The following is a 17,118-nucleotide window of genomic DNA, read 5'->3' as shown; positions in this document are numbered from 1 at the left end:
GGTCGACTTGAAGATCAAGCTTATCAGAGTGGTAGTTTGATATGGTCACTGTGGGTTGTAGTGTTTGCAGAAGTTGGGACCAGAGAGTGATGACTCATTCGCTGCTGGATCATGACCTTTGTGCATATCTTGTGTCCTAGTGAATTCTGTCTTGAAGAAGGATAAGTCCAAGAGGGAGTGATCTTTGGGCTCTCCTGGCTTTATATCGGGGGGCTCATGGTGAGCCAAGGTGGGTGGCGTCATTGGAGTAAGTAGTTTAATGTTGCCTGGTGAAATCCTGGTCCATTGCGCAGCTTGAGGGATGAAAATGTTCTTGTTTCCAGGAATTCCTGTATTATTAGTGTGAGGATTGGTTTCCGATTGCAGAGGTATCCTCAGGCTTCTGGGAAAATCATCACTTGAGACGGTAATTGGCGAAGAGCTTTGCTCCTTGATGGATTGAAGAACTGGTAGCAAGTGGTGAAATGTGTCTCCTGCCTAAGTGACTAATCTTGACCTAGAAATTACTGGGATAGAGTGGCCGTCCCCTTTCAGGTGACCATCCGGAAATGTACTGGTAACCTTGCTGTGAGGCTGCTCATGGCCTGCACTTTGATTGGAGCTGGATCTACTCTTAAACGTGTTTGAAGGGGCTGTGCTGGTGAGGACAACATTTCGTTGAGGTCGAATAAGGCTGGAGGTGTGGTTCTGCATTTCTTAAAACAATCTCTAAGGGTCCTATTTTTAGCGTCTGCTATTGTTTCATCTCGCATGTTGTGTTGTTTGTTTGGAGGGGCGTGGAATGTTGTTATTTCCACCTCAAAGGTACAACATTTACTGTATTTTTTCAATTTGGTTTCACAATTTTTTTGTTTTGTTTTTAAGTTATTACTGTTTTGGTACCTCATAAATGCTTTACAAATGATCCTACATTGATCCTGTAATCACCAGGGCAGAGACAAAGGACAATTACTCAAGTACGCCCTCCTAACAACATACATATAGGACACAAAACTAGTATGATGGCAAATTGTGTAAATACTCCAATTCGCCCAAAGGATTCGAAAGAAAATTGAAGAAGTCGCTTCAACCACAACTTTTGTAGCAACCTTCATTGGTGGCTACCCCACACCAGAGTAGGTAGTGCTTGAGATGTTTTCAATCAGGACAGAAGCAGAAGTCTAGGTGTAACATAAAAATATCTATGGGTAAACCCAAATGTTTTCCTATATTTGTAGGTATCATTGATATAATTAATAATGATGAAAGTGGGTATGTGATGAAATACAGTTCACCTACCCCCAATTAAATTCCAGCCTGTTTCAACAAATAATAAAGCCTATATAGGTCAACAGTCTTCTCCAGGGCTTAGACTCTCCCTGCCTAACTACTTCAACAATACCATGCAAGTAAATGGGGCATACGGCTCTGTTAGACCTGGGGTTTCTGGTTGTCAGAGTACGCACCCTGTACAAGCAGGAAACACCACTCTAGTCGGGGTAAGCTAGATGCACACTAAATGATAACCTGTGCTCACCATCTGGTAGTTTGGCACAAAGGAGTCGTGCTTATCTAAAGAGGCAATGTGTAAAGTATTTGTGCAACACACACATACAGAAAAGTAACGCAATGAAAACTTCCCAAAAATACATCGCACAGTGTTAACAAAAAATAGATTATATTTTTAATGAGTATAACAAGACCAAAATGACAAAAAACTGATTCATTCATTTTTAATGAATAAATCAAAATGTAGTACATGGAAGCAAATTGCGCTTTGTGGTGACTTGAGGTCACGCTTGACTGGGATAAATCCAAAGTTCAGGCCAACTGTGAATGAGGGCAAACCAACTACAGGAATCAAACAGGTCCCACTGAAAAAGTACCTTGGATGGAGCAAGCCCTGGTGTTGAAGATTTGAGGTGCCAGTGCCGATCCACGCAGGCGATGAAGGCATCCTCGATGAACCCCTTTACGATACAGGCACTGCGTCGTCGTCGAACTGTGCTGTCTGTCATGGTTGAGACACACAGTTGGTCTAAGCAATGTCATCAATTGGCTTCTGAGTCGGCATCGAAGGGCAATGCGTCAGTTCCGATCGGTGCAAAGTTGTCACTGCTTCGATTTTATGGTTCTGGACACCAGAAGTCACCTTTCAAGATTACAAGACTGGATTGGCACAACTTGGCAGGGGTGGACTCACAGATACCAGAGTCCAGGTGCTGTTGCAGAATTGAAGGAAGTCTTTGATGGCCCTGAGACTTCAGTGCAGGGGCAAGCCCTTGGAGTCACTCTGGGTTCAAGTGAGATGGGTCCAGTCCTTGTCCTCAGCAGGACAGAGATCAGCAGCTAGCAGGGCAGTGTATCAAAGCAGTTCTTCCAGACCAGCAATCAAGCAGAGTGGCACTTCTTGTAGCACAGCAGTCTCTCTACTCCTGGCAGAGTCCTTCACAATTCCAGTAGTGTACTGTCTTGGTAGGGTCAGAGACCCAGCATTTAGACCCAGTTGTGTCTTTGAAGTGGGGGTGACTTCAAAGCAGGCCCATGAAGTACGCAGGTTTCCCTTTCATCCCATCCCTGGCTCCAGACTATCAGTAGGGGGTACTCAGCACTTTGTATGGGAAACAGGAACTGCGTATTTAGGTGTAAGTGTCTGCTCCTCCTATCTTCCTGCCCAGGAACAGCTATCAGAATGCAGGTGAGTTCTGTAACACCCACGCGTCCTGTGTTTGTGGCTGTCTAGAAGGAATTGGAAACAGTCTGCAAAGCACACAGAGCAGAGAAATGCCCACTTTCTAAATATGCCCTTTCTAAAATAGTACTGTTAAATCCAACTTTACCACAAAAGAGCATTTAGCATTACCATTCCTAAGATATAAAGCAGGATGCAGCTGTTCCTTTCTGGTCAGGAATTGCAGCTTAAAAATGTATCAAGGAATATCCAATGCTAGCTTATGAGAGGAGTAGGCCTCACAGTAGTGAAACGTGAATTCAGCTGTTTGTCACTAATAGGACATGTGAAACTTTAGAGTACATGTCCTACCTCTTACTTAGCGATGAGTGGTGTCCCTCTTGTAGCACAGCAATAATGCTGTGACGAAGTCGCAATGAATCCAAGAAAAGTTCAACAGGGTAAATCTTGAATTTTAATATCCATTGTCAGCATGAATATTTGAATTGTTAAGCTGCTTGAGCAATTCCAAATTGCGTTTAAAGGAAACCAAAGAAAAATCCTCAATGCATTTCGGGTGAGTGACCCTTCGTCAGGAGGAATCCTAAAAAATGAAAGGTAGGAGTAAGTGTCTCAACCCCCTAACAGATATCAGTCTGTAATCGAGCTAGTGACTATATGTGAAACTCATGCATTGTGTCATTGTCATAAGCAGAAAACTAAAGGTGAACGATGAAAAATAAAAAATAAAAATTAAACCATAAGAGATAAGACTTAATGCGTAAATGCGTTAATGTGATTGGAAAAAGACCGTTGGCAAAATTCGAGACCACAAAGGAAGTCACCGTGATTGAAAAAGGGGTGCAACGAACAAAACCAACGTGACTAAATGAATAAAAAAGGAAATAGACGAAGTTTAAGACAACCAAACCACCATGATAGCGGAACGATAAAATGAGCTTAATGGAAAAAGCTCGTAGGCGAAGTTTAACAACCAATAGTGGAGCACTGAAAGGTGTAGCGAAAGAAATCACATCGATAGTTGCCCACAGTTAGATGAAAACACTCCGTTAAACATAGATTTACCTTCAGCTAATCAGAAGCGAACGTGTGCAATGCTCGCGTTGACAGGTTAGATTGAAGAAAAAAGAACTATTGAGAAAATAAAAAATAAATAAATATCAAAAATGGTTAGAACAATGAAAAAATAAGAGAGCTTAAAAAGAGGACTCAAGAGAAAAATAGAAAGACTGAGCGATAGTAACGATGAGCAGATGCAAAGCTGATCGTGGCTTGATACGTGGAACCAGCACCACAGTACATAGCAAATTTACGTGAAGCAACTAAGTTCAACCCGATCATTGAGTCCATTGGGTACCAGGGAGTTCATTCTGTATATCCAGGATGTTTCGCGTTGAATCAGAAACTTGCGGTTATCTCTACCTTCTTTGAAAGGAACCATTTCACAAACCAGGAAACGTAGTTGACTGATGTTGTTTTGGTGTTCATTGAAATGTGTGGCAACAGTAGACTTCAAACTCTTATTCCAAATGTTACTCTTATGTTCGTTCAGACGTGTTTTGATCTTTCTTTCTGTTTTGCCGATGTATGCTAATCCGCATGGGCATTTTAACATGTATACCATATTTTTAGAGTCACACGTTGCTGAAACAAATAGTTTGATGTTGTATCCACGTGTGGGATGCTGAACTGTGTTCCCTTTGATAATGCTATAGCAATTACCACAATTGTAGCAGGGCATTGTGCCCTTGTGTGGCAAAATTAATTGGGCTGGATTAGTTGGTTTCAATAATTCCATAAGGTTTTTACTCCTTTCATAGGCAAACAACGGTCTTTCCGAAAAGATTTGGTTAAAGTCAGATTCAACTTGTAACAAAGGCCAATGTTTAAGAATAACTTTCTTGAGACTAACGCTTTCTGTGGAATATTTAGTGACAATAACAGCTCTGGAAGTTACTTTGGTGTTTAGCTGTTGTAGATCCAATAGCTGTGCCCTATGTTTCGTTGAGGTTTTTTCAATGGCTCTGGCAAGAGTTTGAAGTGGATAACCCCTGTCAAGAAAACGACGTTCCATGTTTGAAACGTGTTGTTCAAGTTGTTCCGGTTCTGAAATAATGCGTTTGATCCTGAGAATTTGAGAAAATGGTAAGTGACTCTTAAGTGAAGGCTGGTGAAAACTGGAAAAATGTAAAAGATTGTTTCTGTCGGTATCCTTTCTGTACAGATTGGTTTCTATGTGATTATCTTTGATGTAGATAAGAACATCCAAAAATTGATATGTGATTCACCAATGTTAAATGTGAACTTCAATCTGTCATTAACTAGGTTAAGTTGATCAATGGCGTGAGTTAATAAGGTTTTGGGACCACGCCAAATTAGAAAAATGTCATCAATGTACCTTAAAAAAAGGAGTGAGTGTGATTTCCATGGATCATTGTGGATGATGTGGTCCAATTCAAATTTGTGCATAAACAAATTTGCATAGCTGGGAGCTGCACAATTGCCCATAGAAGTACCGTTGAGCTGCAAAAAGAAACGATTATCATGACAACAATAGCTGTGATATAACGTGAAATGTAGCAGTTCTAATAAAAGAACCTGTAGATCCTGTGATATCTGTGACTGTAGTAAAAAGAATTCAGTGGCCTCCATGCCAAGGTAATGTGGAATAGACGTATACAAAGATGTGACGTCTATAGTACAGAAATACATGTCATTCTCCCATGGGGTAGTGAAATTTGATAGGATATTTAAAAAATCAGTGGTATCCCTTACATACGTAGACATAGCTTGAACCAGTGGTTGAAGATGTTTGTCAAGGTACTTCCCAACTGGTTAATGTGAACCCCGGGTGGAGACGATCGGTGGCATTGGTGGATCAGTGAGATTTTTGTGAATTTTAGGTAGCATGCGTAGCGTTGGATTCTTGGGAAACTTTGAAATGAGGAATTTACGCTCTGTTTCTCCGATGGTACCTTGTAGGACTGCTTTGTCGATAATATTCTGCGAGACCAGTTGGATATTGAGTGTGGGATTGTGATCCAGAACAGAATAGAGTCCAATATCTAATACATGTTCATCCAATTTACTATTGTAATGAGCTGTGTCCATTACAACAAGTGCACCCCCTTTGTCAGCGTTAAGAACGGTGATGTTGGGGTCATTGGCTAAGTGTTTTAATAAAGATTTATCCTTAGATGTTAAATTGGACTGTTTGTTCTTATTGTGTCTGAAAATGATTTGCAAATCATGTTTCACAAGGGTTTCAAAAGTGTCAAGGACTTTGTGGCTCACAGGGGCCATGAAAGTGCTTTTGGGCTTGAAACCTTGCCAGGTATTAGATGATTGAGTGGATGGTTCTGTGAGAACGTTGTCAAAGAAATGTCTGAGTCTGAACTTGCGCATAAATTTATAAAAGCTTACTTCAGCTTCCAAGAGATTTGAGGAATAAGTCGGAACAAAGGATGATCCTTTTTGAAGTAATTTCATCTGAAATGTATCAAGAGGTGTTGATGAAATGTTGATGACGAGATTATCTGGATCATTTATCATTGGCTCCTTGTCATTCTCTTTTCCAAAGACGGAGCTGCAGAAGTTTCTTTTCTTGCCCCTCCTGGGTCTACGTGGTCTAAATGGCTTGCCCCTAAAAAAGGAACCGCAGGAGAAGAAGTTGAAGCTGAAGTGGATGGAATCTCCGTGTCTGTCGTGGCTTCTACTCGAGGTTGTTCTCTGCGGGGACTGTTTCTGGGTTTGTTGCGAGTGATGTCGGAATCACTGCTCACAGGTGAAGTGTCAGTATCAGAAGTTTTTGGTGGTATTTTATACTGACGTCTCCGTGCGTAAACCTCTGCCCAATTATACACTTCCCCAAGTTTATAATCTATGGTATCCCTGCGAAATTTTTTAAGTTTCCTTTCGTTTACTTCTTGCTTGTGTCTCTCGAGTTGATCGTTGATATCAATGAGTGTCTGGGTGAGTTCCTCTGGCAACATTTTAGACGATAATTCATTTTTAAGTTGAGATATTTCGGTATTCAATTCCTCTAAAATGTTAGATAACTCTTCAATTATTAGCAATTTCAATTATTAGCAAGATGAGGTCCAATGAACACTTGTTTAAAATGCCATACCACCTATCGATGAATTTAGGGTCATTCTTGCAAAGCGATGGTTTTAAGGAAATTCGCAAGCCCCTAGGAATACGCTGAGCGCGATGATATTGCATCATGGTACTTGCATGTAATCTTTGGTTAATTTCACGTTTAGTGAGGTAGATCAACTGTTTAATGTTGCTTTGTACTGTGCCAGTTCCAGAGGGAGTAGGTTCAATTTCTCCAATCAATGAATAAATGCGTTGTGGATCTACAACAGCTAAACACCAAAGTAACTTCCAGAGCTGTTATTGTCACTAAATATTCCACAGAAAGCGTTAGTCTCAAGAAAGTTATTCTTAAACATTGGCCTTTGTTACAAGTCAAATCTGACTTTAACCAAATCTTTTCGGAAAGACCGTTGTTTGCCTATGAAAGGAGTAAAAACCTTATGGAATTATTGAAACCAACTAATCCAGCCCAATTAATTTTGCCACACAAGGGCACAATGCCCTGCTACAATTGTGGTAATTGCTATAGCATTATCAAAGGGAACACAGTTCAGCATCCCACACGTGGATACAACATCAAACTATTTGTTTCAGCAACGTGTGACTCTAAAAATGTGGTATACATGTTAAAATGCCCATGCGGATTAGCATGCATCGGCAAAACAGAAAGAAACATCAAAACACGCCTGAACGAACATAAGAGTAACATTCGGAATAAGAGTTTGAAGTCTGCTGTTGCCACACATTTCAATGAACACCAACACAACATCAGTCAACTACGTTTCCTGGTTTGTGAAATGGTTCCTTTCAAAGAAGGTAGAGATAACTGCAAGTTTTTGATTCAACGCGAAACATCCTGGATATACAGAATGAACTCCCTGGTACCCAATGGACTCAATGATCGGATTGAACTTAGTTGCTTCACGTAAATTTGCTATGTACTGTGGTGCTGGTTCCACGTATCAAGCCACGATCTGCTCATCATTGTTTTGGTTATTGTCTTTTAAGTTACTATCGCTCAGTCTTTCTATTTTTCTCTTGAGTCCTCTTTTTAAGCTCTCTTATTTTTTCATTGCTCTAACCATTTTTGATATTTATTTATTTTTTATTTTCTCAATAGTTCTTTTTTCTTCAATCTTATACTTCCTACTTTCTCTTGAGCCCTTTTGCAACATTATCTGCCTTCTTAAGCTTTACATGTTTTTCACTCTACTGCCTCATGAAACTTTATTGACAATTTACGTACACGCTCGTACTTTTGTTTTTTTCTGCAAACTCCAATTTTTCACTCTACTTTTTTCATTATTCATTGTTAACATGGTCTATTGTGAACGTTTTTCAGTCCGCTCCACTTATCGTTCTTAACTTCATGCTTTGTGATAATGTAATCACATTTCTTTAAGTTGGATGCCGTTTTGATTCCGTTGCATGTACCTGCTCTAAGATGGCCACTATTCTGCGTCATGATACCAGTCCGCTTTCATTGTTTATTGTTTATAAAGAGCATGAACAGTAGTTGACTTTTGTAACCTGTCAACGCGAGCATTGCACACGTTCGCTTCTGATTAGCTGAAGGTAAATCTATGTTTAACGGAGGGTTTTCGTCTAACTGTGGGCAACTATCGATGTGATTTCTTTCGCTACACCTTTCAGTACTCCACTATTGGTTGTTAAACTTCGCCTACGGGCTTTTTCCACTAAGCTCGTTTTATCGTTCCGCTATCATGGTGGTTTGGTTGTCTTAAACTTCGTCTATTGCCTTTTTTATTCATTTAGTCACGTTGGTTTTGTTCGTTGCAACCCTTTTTCAATCACGGTAACTTGATTTGTGGTCTCGAATTTTGCCAACGGTCTTTTTCAAATCACATTAACGCATTTACGCATTAAGTCTTATCTCTTATGGTTTATTTTTATTTTTTATTTTTCATCGTTCATCTTTAGTTTTCTGCTTATGACAATGACACAATGCATGAGTTTCACATATAGTCACTAGCTCGATTTCATTACAAGACCGGAGGCTACATTATGCATTAATCCTTTAATGCAGTCACAGACAGCCGCACTACATCACAAAGAAAGAAACAGTTCTAGAATGTAGTGATCAGGATACAAATGGCATGAGACACAAACAGACTGCCTCTTTTAAATGCGGCTCACAGACAGATAAGTAACATTTCTATAACTCTCTTATTGCTATTGTCCTTAAGACTTTGTTTGGACTTAAAGAAGGGGAAAAGGAAAGATCTACCTTTTCATCTTGGTTGCCCTTTGTTTTCAATGCTGAATGTTGTGCCAATTTCTCTTGTATGTTGTGTTTGCCCCAACTGCCCCGCCGCATGCGCAGCCGACTAGGGGCTCTACCCCCCCTTTCCCCTAGCCCCCCTCCCATCGACTTCCTATTGAGGTTGTCCTTCCTTCACCCACAGTTGTACTTCAGCGCACATTTTTATTTTCAAATAGATAATCCTTTGTCTCCGTTACCTTGCGAGACCTTCCCTTTCTTTACCCGTTGCAACGCGCTCGATCGCGTATATCTGAAGGGAGCAGTTTTGGGTATTTATTCCCAATTTTTTGCCGGAGCTCGACGAGACGACGCGCTCGTGTGCACCCAAGCGAGCGCGTCGCTGCCTTGGAGGAATGCACCTTAATAACGGTGCACGCTCACAAGCCTGTATCTAAGGCTCTTTCCTCCAATTCCGACGACTCCCTGGCAACAGCTGATCTCGAGCAAGAGGTTCAGTTACTCCACTCGCATCAGCTGCTGCCAGAAGACGCTCTTCAAGCAATTCAAGGGAAATACTCCTTAATAACAACGAAACAAGCAAATCAATTCAAATTCCACCAATAATTATTAACAAATTATTTCTCCAGCCTTGCCATCTAAAAAGGGGAGATTTAATATCAATCTAAGTAATTAATTAATTAAAATAGATAAAACTTAAAAAAAAAAAATAATAATAATAATTTCTTTAGTATTTAACTTACCTTACCTCCTTACCAGCCAAATGTCAGACCTTGACTCGGACGATGCTACTGCTAGTTCACCCCTCCACAATAATGATTCCTTTAAACAATTCCTACAAAAAGAAATGCGATACTGCATGCTATCTACCTTTAAAGAAGTGATGTCTTGCAAAAGATCTCTCCACTCTGGTCACGATGACTCTACCTACGACACCATAACTCACGGAAAAAAGAATAAAAAATCAAAATACTGCGAACATCCTGCTGATTACAGCACAAGAGGTCGTAGCACCTCAGTTGACCTAGAAGGTCCTAGCACCTCATCTATGTTGGGAGACCCTCGCGCCTCAAACGAGAACGGTGCCCCTCGCGGCATAAATTTGATGGGTGCCCCTAGCGGCACAAACTTGACTGGTATCCTTCGCGGTACAACCCGTTATGACGGGAAGGATGACGCAGACTCTGATTCAGAGGAAGAAAATTTCCACAACCCCTACGATGAATTCGTTTTGGATCTTGACGACCCAAACCAAGATCTAGATAATTTTGGCAAAGGAGAATCCCCCTCTTCTTCCGATAACATTATACTCAATCCGTTAGGAGAAGAAATGTTCTCCCCCCCTAAGTATTTCCCACCCTAACAGTTCAAAGTGGTTCCCTCAAGAACACGTCTCTAAATTCATTAGGAGATGGCTAAGGAACTCTCTGGAAAGAGAAACTAGAAATACTCTCAGATCAGAGTGCCCGAGACCCACAATTCATGACAAGGTCTCTCAAACCCCCAACCTCGACCCCGACCTAATAAGATTCCTATTTAAAGTGGGAAAAGACCCTAGAAGAGGTCTGGAGAGAGCACTCAAGGGCTGCCAAGACCACCTCCTTGACGTGCTCGGCCCCCTCACCAGGATCCTAGACCTAGCAGAGGAGTCACACATTTCAAATACGCCTCTCGATACCAACCTCATTCGCGGATGGAGCCAAAGAGCTATTGTCCTCCTTGGTAATGCGAACTCGAGTCTGAACATCGAAAGGAGGAGAACTATCCTGACAAAGATCAATCCCAAACTCAGCGACCTGGCAGGAAAAGAACCTTCTGACAACCCTAAGGGTCTTCTCTTCGGACAAGACATGATCAAGTCAATCGGCAAATATGTCGCCACCTTTACCGCCCTGGATAGGGCTCAATCAAATATGAAGCGTGTCTTCAGCACAAACCTTTTGGACAGGCCGGAAGAAGGGGCTGTTTTTCCGGCCACAATTCCCTGCGGCCCTTCTCGTCCTTCAGAGGCTCTGATAGAGGCTTCTACCCCTCAAATCAACAATTCTACACCCGTCGAGCCAGAGGAGAACCTCGTAATAAAGGCTACAGATCCCGTGGAAATCCAAACTTCTCCAGTCCCGCAAGTAAGTCTTCCTCCTCTTCCCTCTTCTTCCCAAGTAGGGGGCAGACTAAAACTATTCTACCACACTTGGGAGTCCCTAACTCAAGATCCTTGGGTTCTAGAGACCGTCCAGGGTTTCAAAATAGACTTTTTAGAAATCCCCTTTCAATCTCATCCCCCGAATCCTTTAACTCTTTCAGTCGACCATCAGAAGATCGTCGAAGAGGAAATCTCTTCAATGCTCAAAAAAGGAGCTATCATACAGGTTCCCTGGTCCTTTAAAACATTTATCAGCACCCGTTTCTTAGTTCAAAAAAAGGACAAAGGATGGAGACCAGTGATAAATCTTCGAGAGGTGAACAAATATTTAACTTACAGACATTTCAAAATGGAAGGTATTCACCTTCTCAGGGACCTTCTTTTGAAAGGAGACTGGTTGGTGAAATTAGACCTCAAGGACGCCTACTTTACCATTCCGATGGCACTAGAACACCAGCCCTTTCTCCAGTTTACTTGGAAAGAACGTCTGTACCAATTCAAAGCTCTTCCCTTCGGTCTCTCATCCGCTCCCTGGAGCTTTACCAAAATGATGAGAACTATCGTCTCTATTCTGAGAGAGAGGGGTATCCGCCTCATCATTTACCTAGACGACATTCTGATCATGTCTCAAGTCTACTCCCAAATTCAAAAAGACCTCACTACCACCATCCACCTTATCGAAAGTCTCGGTTTCATTATAAACAGAGAGAAATCCATCCTTACTCCTTCCAAATCCTTAGAATTCCTCGGTTTCACCGTAGATACCTCGAACTGTCTCCTCCTTCTCCCTACCAAGAAGATCGCCAAAATTCGCACAGAAATCAGGTATGTGCTAAAAAAAGACTCTATAACCCTACGAGAGTTAGCCCGCCTTCTAGGTCTCCTCTCATCCAGCATCCAAGCCATCTTTCCAGGGCCACTGAACTACCGCGCTCTTCAGAGAATAAAGGGGAAAGCTCTCAAATCTGGTCTCTGGTACGAGGACTCTGTGACTCTCGACCAAGAAGGGAAATTGGAACTCTCATGGTGGCTAGAGAACCTGGATGCCTGGAACGGCAAAGAAATTTTTGGCTCTGTCCCGGAATTTGTCTTGGAATCAGATGAGAGCCTCCACGGCTGGGGCGCTCGCTTCCTCGATCAAAACACTGGTGGCGCTTGGTCCTCTGCGGAATCTTCCCACCACATAAACTTCTTAGAACTTACAGCCGGACTATATGCCCTAATGAGCTTCAGACACTCTCTCCAAGGCAGATCTGTCCTTCTCAAGATGGACAACATCTCTGCAGTATCGTGTATCAACCGCCTTGGCGGTACCAAATCAGCAGATGTATCCGCTTTCGCGAAAAAACTCTGGATGTTCTGTCTAGAACACAAGATTTCCCTGAAGGCGGAATATCTTCCAGGGAAGTCAAATCTCTCTGCAGATTGGAACTCAAGATTTCTCTCAGACCGTACGGATTGGAAACTCAATGCGAAGGTTTTCTCTCTCTCTTTTGGGGTCCATTAGATGTGGATTTATTTGCAAGCAGATTAACTTTCCAACTCTCAAAATATTTCAGCCAGACCCGGGAGCTCTAGCGGTGAATGCCTTTCTTCAATCCTGGTCAAACCTCCGAGGTTACGCATTCCCTCCCTTTGCCATGATACAAAGGGTCCTTCAGAAAGTCAGATTAGACCAATGTTGCTTGGTCCTGATAACCCCATTTTGGCCCTCTCAGGCTTGGTTCCCCACCACACTCGAACTTTCTTGCGACATCCCCTTCCTCATTCCAGCGAACAAAGGTCTGGTCACCAACGCAGACGGACAAGATCACCACCTAATCTCTTCAGGGAATTTGAACCTTCTTGCTTGGAAAGTGTCAGGCAATCCAACTAACTGTCTGGCCTTTCGTCATCAGCTCTTTCCCTCCTCGGAGAATCATGGGCACCAGGAACTCATTATAGATGCAACAACATTTGGAAAAAATGGGTTTGTTGGTGCATGGAGAGGAACTTGGATCCCTTGGAGGCTCCTATCGTCAATATAGTTAACTTCCTCGTCGAACAATTTGACAGGGGTTTATCTTATAGATCTATTAATTGCTATAGATCTGCAATCTCCGCCGGACACTCCCTAGTCAATGGTAAAACGGTAGGTAAGAACAATATTATTTGTAGAGTGATGAAAAGTATGAGACTAAAAAGACCTCCCAGACCCAAATACCAATCCATGTGGGATGTTAAAGCTATCCTAGACCTTTTCTGTTCTTGGCCAGATAACGCCTACCTCAACAGAAAATACCTTTCTTTTAAACTTGCTACTCTCCTATGCCTAATCTCTTGTCGTAGATTTTCAGATGTGAAATGCCTGGATATTTCTCATAGATCTTACGATATGTTTGGAGTTAAATTTGATATATTTAGAAGAACTAAAACCATGTCAGACTCTATTTTTTATCCCCGTTTTGACCTTTGCAAGAAATTGTGCGTCTTAGACTGTATGAGAGAATATGACTTGAGAACTAAGGACCTTCACCCTCCAGATGCCAAACAACTCCTTATCTCATTTGTTAAACCCTTTAAACCAGTTGCTTCCTCCTCCATCTCTAGATGGGTCAAGTGTGTAATGAATCTAGCTGGAATTGACCTTTCTAAGTTCCAAGCTCATTCTCTCAGAGGTGCTATGGCAAGCAAATCCTTCTGGTCCGGAGGAAAGTTAGATGATATTCTTAAAGCGGCCGATTGGTCTAATGCCTCAACTTTCGCTCACCATTACTGTAAACCTATTGAACACATGTCGGATGTAGTACTTCATGGCTACCAACATGCATAATGTAGCCTCCGGTCTTGTAATGAAATTGCGATTCTCCTATTAACATGACCAGAGATCTGGATTTCATTAAAGACACGGAGGCTATCATTATCCCACCCTTTTGCTCCACTCCCTTGGTTGGTATATTTTCTTGAACTATGTACTTGAGGCTATGTACCTTTATGATATTTATGTACTTGAAGCTATGTACTTTGATGAGGTTTACTTGTATTGCACATCAAGTTATGTCCTTACCATTATATTACTTTTTATACCTTCGCTCTCCTTTTTCCTTTCAGATAATTCTACATGATCATCTACCCTTCATCCTACCTCTCTTCGGACTCGTTACTACCTTCAATTTCAAGACCAAGTTGGACCTTACTTCTGAACTTTATTTACTTCTTTGCATTTAAAAGAGGCAGTCTGTTTGTGTCTCATGCCAATTGTATCCTGATCACTACATTCTAGAACTGTTTCTTTCTTTGTGATGTAGTGCGGCTGTCTGTGACTGCATTAAAGGATTAATGCATAATGATAGCCTCCATGTCTTTAATGAAATCCAGATTCTCTGGTCATGTTAATAGGAGAATCGCAATTACAGACTGATATCTGTTAGGGGGTTGAGACACTTACTCCTACCTTTCATTTTTTAGGATTCCTCCTGACGAAGGGTCACTCACCCGAAACGCATTGAGGATTTTTTTTGGTTTCCTTTAAACGCAATTTGGAATTGCTCAAGCAGCTTAACAATTCAAATATTCATGCTGACAATGGATATTAAAATTCAAGATTTACCCTGTTGAACTTTTCTTGGATTCATTGCGACTTCGTCGCAGCATTATTGCTGTGCTACAAGAGGGACACCACTCATCGCTGAGTGGTGCAACTATTGCTAGTATTTTTTGCCTTGGTTTAGAGGACGACTCCTCTTCAGCACGCTCAGAACTTTTCTAATTTGGTTTATCGCATTTAAAATTTGGTGTGCGTGGTATCCTACTATATTGACATTTCTACCTCTTACTTACACAGCACTCTGTCCTTTGGGCTACCTAGGGCCTACATTAGGGGTGACTTAGGTGCACTAAAAGTGGGGGGGTTCAAGGCTTGACAAGTGGTTTTAGATGCCAATTCGAAGTGGCAGTAAACTACACACACACTTGCAATTGCAGGCCTGAGACAGGTTTAAAAGGCTACTTGTGTGGTGTCACAACCAGTGCTGCAGGCCCATTAGAAGAATTTAGATGACAAGCCCTGGGAATATGGTATACCACTTAACAAGGGACATATACGTAAAATAAATATGCTGGTTAGTTATACAGCAACATTACCTTGTTTATTAGAGAAACGCATGCAGTTTAGTACCAGTCAGCAGTGATACATTTTACAGATTCTTAAGGCCAACAAAATGATACAGCTAAATAAGTAGGTAAGCAAGCAACATGTTTGGGAGAAGACCACCCTAAGCATGATGGGTCTGACAGGCTCTCATACCATTCTACATCCCTTGTACCTACAGGTGACAGTAAAAACAAAACAACCACTTCAACTGACAATAAAAGCAAATCACCGATCATCTGAGGAGGGTTACATGACTCTAATAAAGAGTTCAAAGGTCATCAATGATTATGTGCATCCCAAAACAACTTCTCTCAAGGCCTACTCCATCCACTTGTATACACTGCAAATCAGCAGACTAAAGTGCATCCTTTCTGTGTCAAAACTAAAATAGAAAATGGCGAAGGGACATGCAGGTGTGAAAAAATATTCCTACTCTACTGCCAGAGAATTATCCCTAAATATGGATATTCCTGGGCCTCATGGACTGGATAGAGGGGCATCTCTGCTGTGATCACACACGGACGATCTACAAAAAAAAGTGTTTTCTGAAAATAATAGTAGCTGTGTTCTGTCAGTCATATGTCCCCTAAGGAAGTGAGGGAACATTTTGAACTTTATGATGAAGTAATCAGAGGGAGTTGTTATTACAGAATCAGTTGATGCTCCATAAAGACAGGTTGTGATCTTTGTTATAATTGATGCATCTGCAGTAACCAAACTGGGGGCTGGAACCAGCATTTGTAATTACCACCACGCTCTGTTCCATGAAGATTAGCTCAGACAGTACACCTTAAGTTATTCATCGTCACTTTAAAATACAAGACTAGTAGTCAACCACATCTACTCAGTGTGTGACTACATGAGAGTTGCCCCCTATCTACGATATACATCTTGTAATCTGCTTAAGATTTCAGTTGACTTATCTCATTCTTATGCAAATTGGCAATTACACCTTTTCTGAGTGCACAGAGTGAACATGGTGTGAGTCACTTGGTGGGAGTTTAAATTTCCATCAATGTTATTTCAACTTGGATTCAAATGTTGTGGTGTTTGCAAAAACTGCTTTTGGCTCTGTAGTTAGGCCCTCTGAATTTTGGTGGTGGCTCCACTGATTTAGCTTTCAGGATGGAATTAGCTGACTATATTCATTGGACAGTTCAGCACTTTCCTGGTATAACATCATTATGATAAGAGGGAGGGTGTGGTCGTGCCATGAGTGTGCCTATAACTTTTAGTATCTTGAAACTTCTGTGTTCCTATGGGGCCATGGATTAAACAAATGCCACTATTCCTGTGGCTACAGGCTTCAGCTCCGGAGTACTCCTGGCCGAATGCGCATCACACTGAGTGTCCACCACACACAGACAGATATACATAGCTACTTGTGACCATACTCTGTGACAATTATGTCACTCCACAATCACCGGTGCTTGAGGTATATGATCACCTAATGGTTGTAGGGGGTTCTAACCTATGTGCAAAAACAGTTGAAGTGGGATGGTGGTTTCAAACTGTAGCACAAGACTAACCTTACACTCTCAACATTGTTTGTGGCTATGTGTCTTCGGCATCATTCTGATAGCGGCCTGATCTTTAGAACGCAAATGGGGTTTTGTTTCAATTAAAGCAAGTGTCACCTGGCATGTTGCTGGTTGGGCATGTGGTTTGGAGCTAGGCACTTGCAGGCAAATAGACCCTGTGCAAATGCAGAGGCTGCCCTTTGAGTCCTCACCAACCTCAAGTCACTTCCACGAATGACAAATTCAATGGGCTTACATGATGCGAGGCTGCATGTCGGTTCGGAAAAGGATGAGCATCAATGCACAGGC

At 41.7% G+C, this 17,118-nt stretch overlaps 1 protein-coding gene across 4 annotated transcripts in view; it reads left to right on the top strand.

The window, feature by feature from the left end:
• MALRD1 (MAM and LDL receptor class A domain containing 1) overlaps positions 1-17,118 on the top strand; it is a 2,533,556-nt gene that overhangs the window by 624,554 nt on the left and 1,891,884 nt on the right. The gene's annotated exons all lie outside the window — the stretch shown is intronic.

The sequence above is a fragment of the Triturus cristatus genome, chromosome 10 (assembly GCF_964204655.1).
Source record: "Triturus cristatus chromosome 10, aTriCri1.1, whole genome shotgun sequence".
NCBI lineage: Eukaryota > Metazoa > Chordata > Amphibia > Caudata > Salamandridae > Triturus > Triturus cristatus.
This window is presented reverse-complemented; position numbering and strand designations above follow the sequence as displayed.